Here is an 8,468-nt window from a genome sequence, read left to right as displayed (position 1 = left end):
CATTTTCTAACCTTTCTATACAGTCATCCACCCTCTCCTCCACTGCTGTCACCCTCCCAGACAGTTCCCCCACAGCTCTCCTAATTCCTCCTATTTCTGCTGACGATACTCTCTTTAATCTATTTTCTGAGGCTTCCACCACTGCCTCCATCACCTCTCTAAAGTCTTTTATGGAGAGTTCCAAGCCCTTTCCCTCTGTCTTCCTCAGTTCTGCCTGTGGCATCGGCCTCCCCCCTGTCAGCCACACTCTTCCTCCCCATCCGAGCTGCACCCTGTATCTCTGACGTCTCTCTTATGAGGTTGAGTTCGCTCCTGTTGTCTCCGTATCACCCCTGCTCCTCACGGGGCTCCCCATGGGTTTTAGGCAAGGCTGCTTCCACAGTGCTGCCTGTGATCCTTCCCTGACCTTTCAGTGCGGGGCTGAGGCCGCCGTGTCCTCCTCCGCCTCTCTGACGCTTCCAGCCCTTTCCTGCCATCACTCCTGCTGTTCACAGGGCTCCCTCTGTGTTCCTCCTCTAACCTGTGAGTGCAGGACCAGGGTCATCTGCATTTTCCTCCTGCTCTCTGTCGTTTCCCACACCACTGCTTCCAGCCCTCTCCTGCCATTACTCGTGGGGCTCACCTTGGAGTGCAGGCGTTGCCTCTCCCACAGCGCTGCCTGCACTTTTTCCCAGGCCCGCATCTCCAAACACTCAAGGAAGGGAATCCATCTGTCCGTGGATACCTCGAGGAGGGTCCGCCATTTTCTTTTCCACGAGGCTGCTGTTCCTTGTTTTGTCATGGCACTGGGGTTGACAATTCTTTCTGGATATTTTTTTCCTTCTTCCCCATTTTTTCAGTGTTTATTCTTTCTTCAGGTACTTTTCCACTTCTCTATCCTTTATCTGCCTGTTTTGTTCTCTCTAGAGTCCTGAGTTTCATGTCTACCCCCTTCTCTACATCCATATGACTCCCTGTGTGGCCCTCATTAAAAAGAATCTCAAGGTTGTTCATGATATCAAGTACAGGTAGCCCTTGACTTCTGACCTATGGGAGTATGTCCACCCGCAATACGACCAAAATTTTTTTAAAAATCTTTATTAAAACTACATTAAAAGTATTATATACAGTGGAACCCCATTATAATGCAAAAAAGTGGGGTCATGCTAAATTGGGGTCAATAAATGGTTGTAGTTACAGTTGAAATTAAAGCACAAATGTAGTTTTTAGTAAACCAACTGTCCCTGCTCCTGGCAGCAGCCCAAGGTTCTTCATCCCTGCGGCAGCCATCTTTATTAAAGGTACTGTACTGCACATATGTTGGCATTCTTCATTAAAAGTTCATTTGTTGAAAAATACTTTAATACCTTGTTAACCCATGTGTGCTGGGGCGAATCTGACTTACGTCCAATCTGAAGTTACGAATCCCAATTATGTCAGGGAGTACCTGTATGTACTCTGACAATAAATCTGAACTTTAGGACACACGGCAAGTCATTAAGGCAAATGTGCTCTTGAAGTAGCAATGTGATAAAAATCCACTAATATGTGATTGAGAGATAAACAATGGCCCAGGAGTTCCAGAGAAAACCCTATAGCTGCACTCCAATGTAACTTCAAGGGCTTTTTACATCGAGCTGATAAATTTAATGTCAAATTGGTTCTGGAATAAATTAAATTGGTTCTGGAATAAATTTTATTTTGCCTTCCTAAAACACTGTTTATCAACTGGTTTAATGTGTTATCATATTATCCAATCAGTAAATCTAAATGAATTTCAATAATCAAAAAGTTACCATGTTTTCTAAAATTAAAAGTATGTGTGATGTAATTTATGGTGTAAGTTTATGATATATTGTGAACAGAACCAGACTGCATTAACATTTTGAGTAAACCTTTTACATTTTGTTTGAACTCCTTGTGTCTCATGCTGTTGTGCTGTAATTAAGATGATAATGAGTTTATTTGCATCTACATTGTACAATGTAGACAGGCACCAAAATTCTTACTCACTGCAGCTGAACAGATACTTTGCCACTAAATCTACAAAACAACTGCATTGAAACTAGATAGGTCAAACAGTGTACTTCATATAGCAAAGATAAAGATACATATCTACTGTTCTGGGCTTGAACCCTTCCTCAAAGTATGACATATAAAGTAAGTACACTGTTTGACCTATCAAGTTTTTCCAGCATTCTATTTTTACTTCAATCATGGTGTCTGCAGACATTTGTGTTTTACCAAACAACTGCGTTGGTATAATTAATTGAATTAAAAAGCAAACTATACAATAAACATTCAGTTATCCTAGTGCAAAAAAGTAGCTTTGTGGGTTTGAAATGTCTACAGGTCTGCTTGCAAATAACCTCCATCACTGCATTTTCAATGTATGCAACAATAAATTTGAATGAAGTTTGTTAATCTGTAAATTTAATAAAATGCATCATGAGAGACTAAGACTTGTTTATGTTGACAAAATGATGGGATACAAAGATCCAGTCATCAAAAGTGATAAAAGTCTTTGGGAATATTGAGTGACCACATCTATGTAAGGTGGGCTTCAGAGCTTATGATTAATCACAGAAAATATGAAATGCAAGCTTGAGAAATAAGAATGGTTACAGAAGTTATGGTTAGCATAGCAGTCAGTGCAATGCACATCACCAATCTGGGTTTGAATCAATGGCCCTCTGTAAGGGAGTTTCTATGTTCTCCCCATGACCACGTGGGTCTTCTCTGAGGGCTCTCGTTTCCTCCCATGTTCTAAAGACAATTGGATACTTGGGTGCATTTGAATGTCATCAGCTCGTGACCGGAAAGGCCAGTTCCAAGCTGCATCTCCAAAATTAATAAAAATAATAATTAAAAAATATTAGCTGGAAAATATGGAAACATAGAAATGGCCTCCTAATATGGATATGACAAAAAATCAGGAGGTAATGTGCAGATCATCAGTGGGAGTTATGACGTGAAATTCAGTCCAACATGAGTGAGCACAGTGGTGTGAAAAGTGGGTTTGATGGGAAGCTCTGTCAACATTCAAAAGGGAATCATTCAACAACAAATTAGAGCAACATTATGGGAAATGAAGAAACCTAGTCTCTATGCGCAGGGTTAAATGAGTACAGCAAGTCAAAATAGTAGAAGTCAAATGTCCCAAATGAAAGAAAACAATTACAAATGAAAACCAGGTTTTGCATGACTTTGAGGACAAACTATATAAATAGTGCAATATAAATAGCATACATTGCCACTAGCAGTGACGTTTAAAAAAAATCTAAATTAATGGAGGTATTAATAACCAAGTAATTTATATAAATATTGATACACCCCTTGCAGCCGGCCACGTCACCACCAGGGCATGGTTTGAGCAGGGCTTGCCGCTGATTGGCTGTCCCGGATGTGTCGGGCCAGATTGGACCCCCTGTGATCCGCTGGTGAAAATTGGTCGATTCAACCGCTATTCCTGTAGCCTATGTGAGTGGGCATCTCATCCCATGTGCTGCCTATCTGATCATTGGGTTCGATGGCTGGTTCCTGCGTCGGCCTGTGGATTGTGGGCCGCTACACACAGCCGCACCCCCCCTCCGAGGACTGGCAATCAGGACTCTGTCTTTTGGAGGCTGACCCCTGCGCCGTGGGGTTGGATGAGTGACTGACTGGTTAAAGTCCAAATGGGCTGGTTTCAGCCCATCGAGCATGAAGGTCTCTTCCCTACCGCCAATGTCTAACACGCAGGTGGAGCCATTGTGTCTGATGATGCAGTATGGCCCTTCATAAGGTCACTGAAGTGGTGGCCAGTGAGCTCCGCATTGGACGAATATATAGTGAAGTCTGCAAAGTTTTTTGGGACAAAGGTGCTGGCCTGTCTATTGGCTCTGGGCTTAACTGGGGTAAGTGAACCCAGGCGCTCACGCAGTCAAGACAATGCAGCTGCCAAGAGCTCCCCCAAGTCCTCAGAAGCTGTCACGAATTTGCCCAGGACGACCAGGGGTGCACCACAGACCAGAGGCAGAGGATGCCTCAAGATCCTCTTCTGGGGCGGTATGGATACCTAGCAGTACCCAAGGTAGATCATCGGTGCAGTTCAGTCTGGTGAGTTAGGCCATCATAGCTGTCTTCAGGTGCCTGTGGAACCTCTCCACCAACCTTTTGGCCTGCGGATGGTACGCTGTGGTGTGGTGGAGTTGGGTCCCCAGGGCATTTGCTAAGGTGATCAACAGGCTGGAGGTGAATTGGGACCTGCTATCAGATGTTAATTGTTCAGGGATCCCGAAACATGCCACCCAGGTTTTCAGTAATGCCCGTGCACACGCATCCGTAAAGATTTCAGGCAGCAGGATCACTACTGGCCATCTAGTCATCTGGTTGACCATGGTCAACAGATACCATACACCTCTGGATGTAGGTAGGGACCCCACAATATCTATGTGCACATTGCTGAAACGGCAGCGTGCTGGTTCAAAGGTCTGTGGAGGGGCTTTAATGTGGGTCTGGACCTTGGATGCCTGGCACTGAGTACATGGTTTGGCCCACTGAGTGACTTCTTTGTGAAAGCTATACCAGACACACCTGTTAGCCACCATTTTAACTGTAGTCCTGATAGTAGGGTGAGCCAAATTGTGGACCAAATTGAAAACTCCCCTCCTCTATGCAACTGGTTTACCAATTGAAGTGTCACAGACCAATGTTCGGTTACCTGGGGTGATCAGGATGACCTCTAGTTGCAGGCCGGTAAGTGCTGTCTGGGATGCCAGTATAACAGGGTCCGCTTGCTGCGCATCTGCCAGGACCTCATGGTCGATACCCGGGGCAGTGTCGTGCACTGCTAGGATAGCTGAACATGATGGAGCATCAGCTACCACATTGGACTTGCCAGCAATATGTTCAACGTCTGTCGAAAATTCAGATATGTAGGACAGGTGCCACTGTGGCCTCGTTGACCACGGGTCTGTACCTTGCTGAAAGCAAAGGTAAATGGTTGGTGGTCGGTGTAAATTTGAAATTCCTGCCCTCCAGGAAGTAATGGAAATGCCAAATTGCCAGGTAAAACGCTAACAGCTCCCTATCAAAGGCACTGTTCTTGAGTTCTGGTGGCCTGATATGTTTACTGAAAAAGGCCAGCAGCTGCCACAGTCCATTAACCAGTTGCTCAAGTACACCCCCCGACCACTGTGCTGGTGGCATCTACTGTGAGGGCGGTCGGGCTGTCTGTCCTGGAATGCACAAGGAGGGTGGCTTTGGCTAGGGCATCTTTGGTTGTGTGGAAAACCTCGGTCGCCTCCTGTGTCCATTGAATGTCTTTACTGGGCTCTGTCACGAGGGTAAATAGTGAACTCATATGAAGTGATGATAAAAATTGACCATACCTGCAAACTCTTGCAGTCCCTTCACGGTTGATGGTCTGGGAAGGAACGAATAGCGTCCTAGAAACATAGAAGATAGGAGCAGGAGTAGATCATTCGACCCTTCGAGCCTGCTCCGCCATTCAACGAGATCATGGCTGATCTTAAAGTTCAGTACCCCGTCCCCGCCTTCTCTCCGTAACCTTTAATACCCTTATACTGAAGAAATAGATCTAATTCACTCTTAAATAGATTTAATGAACCTGCCTCTACTGCCCTCTGTGGCAATGAATTCCACAGATTCACCACCCTCTGGGTAAAGAAATTCCTCCTCATCTCGGTCCTAAATGGTTTGCCTATTATCCTCAAACCATGGCCCCGGGTTCTGGATTTTCCCATCATTGGAAACATCCCATCTGCATCCATTCTGTCCAGTCCTGCCAGAATTTTATAGGTCTCTATGAGATCCCCTCTCAATCTTCTAAACTCCAGCGAGTACAATCCCAGTTTGCGCAATCTTTCCTCATAAGTCATTCCTGCCATTCCAGGTATCAGCCTGGTGAATCACCTCTGCACTCCCTCCATTGCAAGAACATCCTTCCTTAGATCAGGTGACCAAAACTGCACACAATACTCCAGGTGGGGTCTCACCAAGGCCCTGTACAGCTGCAGTAAGGTATCCTTGTTCCTATACTCAAACCCTCTTGATATGAAGGCCAACATACCATTTGCCTTTTTAACCGCCTGCTGTACCAGCATGCTCGCCTTCAGAGACTGGTGTACAAGTACCCCTAGGTCTCTCTGCACTTCCCCATCTCTTAATCTATTGCCATTCAAATAGTAATCTGCCCTCCGGTTTGTATTACCAAAGTGGATAACCTCACATTGATCCACATTGTAGTGCATTTGCCATGGATCTGCCCAGTCCCTCAATTTATCCAAAACACACTGGAGCTTCCTGACCCCCTCTTCCGTGCACACAACCCCTCCTAGCTTAGTGTCATCTGCAAATTTGGAGATATTACATCCAATCCCCTCATCCAGATCATTAATGTAAATTGTGAACAGCTGGGGTCCCAGTACAGATCCCTGTGGCACCCCACTGGTCACCGCTTGCCACTCAGAAAACGAGCCATTTATCCCAACTCTCTGTCTTCTGCCTGCCAGCCAGTTCTCAATCCACATCAATACTTTGCCCCCAATCCCATGAGCCTTGATTTATGCGGGAAGTGACCATTCAGATAGGCTACAGGAATAGCGGTTGAATCGACCAATTTTCACCAGCGGATCACAGGGGGTCCAATCTGGGCCGACACATCCGGGACAGTCATTTATGCAGGACCTTATCGAAGGCCTTTTGGAAGTTCAGGTACACCACATCCACTGGCTCTCCCCCATCTATTTTACCTGTCACCATCTCAAAGAATTCCAATAGATTTGTCAAACACGATTTACCTTTTGTAAATCCATGTTGACTCTGTCCGATCCCTTCTCTGCTAGTCATATGCTCCGCTATAACATCCTTAATAATGGATTCCATCATTTTGCCCACTACTGATGTAAGGCTCACCGGCCTATAATTCCCCGCTTTTTCTCTACCCTCCTTTTTAAATAGTGGGGTAACATTAGCTACCCTCCAATCCATGGGTACTGATCCTGAATCTATCGAGTTCTGGAAAATAATTCTTAAAGCATCTGCTATCTGACTGGTCACTTCCTTAAGTACCCTAGGATGTAGATTATCAGGCCCTTGGGATTTATCTGCCTTCAATCCCTTCAATTTCCCCAAGACCATGTCCTTAGAGATACTGATTTCTTTCAGTTCCTCCCTTGCATTAGTCTCTATGTTTCCCAACATCCTTGGGAGGTTATTTGTATCCTCTCTTGTAAAAACAGAACTAAAGTAAGAATTTAATTGGTCTGCCATTTCCTTATTCCCCATTATGTATTCCCCTGATTCCGACTGCAAGGGACCTACTCTGGATTTCACCAATCTTTTCCTCTTGACATATTTATAAAAGCTTTTGCAGTCGGTTTTTATATTTGCCGCAAGCTTACTTTCTTAATTTATTTTTGCTCTCTTGATTAATTCCTTTGTCCTCCTTTGGTGCATCTTGAACTGTTCCCAGTCTTCGGTTGTGGTGGGCAACAGCCTGGCCCCATGTTGGTCAATACAATGGCCCAGGAAATAAATTGTCTCTCAGCCAAACTGGCACTTGGCTGGATTGATGGTTAAACATAGCCACTTAAGAACAATAGCCTTAAGAGAGCAGTATGCTCAGTGCAGGTGTGGCCGGCTATTAAAATGTCATTGAGGTAGACAAAGGCGAAGTGCAGATTCTGGCCACTGCATCCATCAACCTCTGGAAAGTCTGAGCCGCATTTTTCAGCCCGAACGGCATGCAGAGGAATTCAAACAAACCAAAGGGGTTATGATGGCAGTTTTGGGAATGTCATCTCGATAACCCCTGATGAGGTCCACCTTAGAGAATATCCATGCCCCTTGCAGGTTAGCGGTAATGTCCTGGATGTGGGGCACAGGATACCTGTCAGAAGTGGTGCCCTCATTTAGATGGTGGTAATCTCCATGTGGCCTCCAACCTCCTACTGCCTTGGGTACTATATGGAGAGAGGAGGCCCATAGGCTGTCGGAGCACCGCACAATGCTGAGTTCCTCAATCTTACAAAACTCTTCTCTAGCCAGATTAGGTTTCTCGGGGGGAAGACGCTGTGTCCTGGCATGGAGGGGAGGGCCCTCCATAATGATTTGGTGTCATACCCTGTGCTTAGGCTCCACTGAGTTGAAATGGGGCATAGTGAAGGAGAGGAATTCCGCTAATACTCGAGCAAACTCGTTGTTGGCAGTACTCTCCGAGTGTAGATGGAGGTTAGTAAGTTCGGTGCCCTTGAGTGAGAGTGTACGAAATGTCCAGGCACGTACCAGTTGATGTCCCTTAATGTCCATCAGTAACAAGTTGACCCTGAGGATGTTGGCACCCATTAACAGTTGTTGTACGGCCGCCACTGTAAGCTTCTAAGTGAATTGTCTGTCCCCAAAGTGGAGAGGAATTGTACAGGTGCCAAATGTCGGGATGTTGGAGCTGTTTGCTCTCGGCCCACCTTGCCGCTGTGAGTCTCTAG

The sequence above is a fragment of the Narcine bancroftii genome, chromosome 3, assembly GCF_036971445.1.
Source record: "Narcine bancroftii isolate sNarBan1 chromosome 3, sNarBan1.hap1, whole genome shotgun sequence".
NCBI classification, from domain to species: Eukaryota; Metazoa; Chordata; class Chondrichthyes; order Torpediniformes; family Narcinidae; genus Narcine; species Narcine bancroftii.
Note: the sequence above shows the minus strand (reverse complement) of the source record.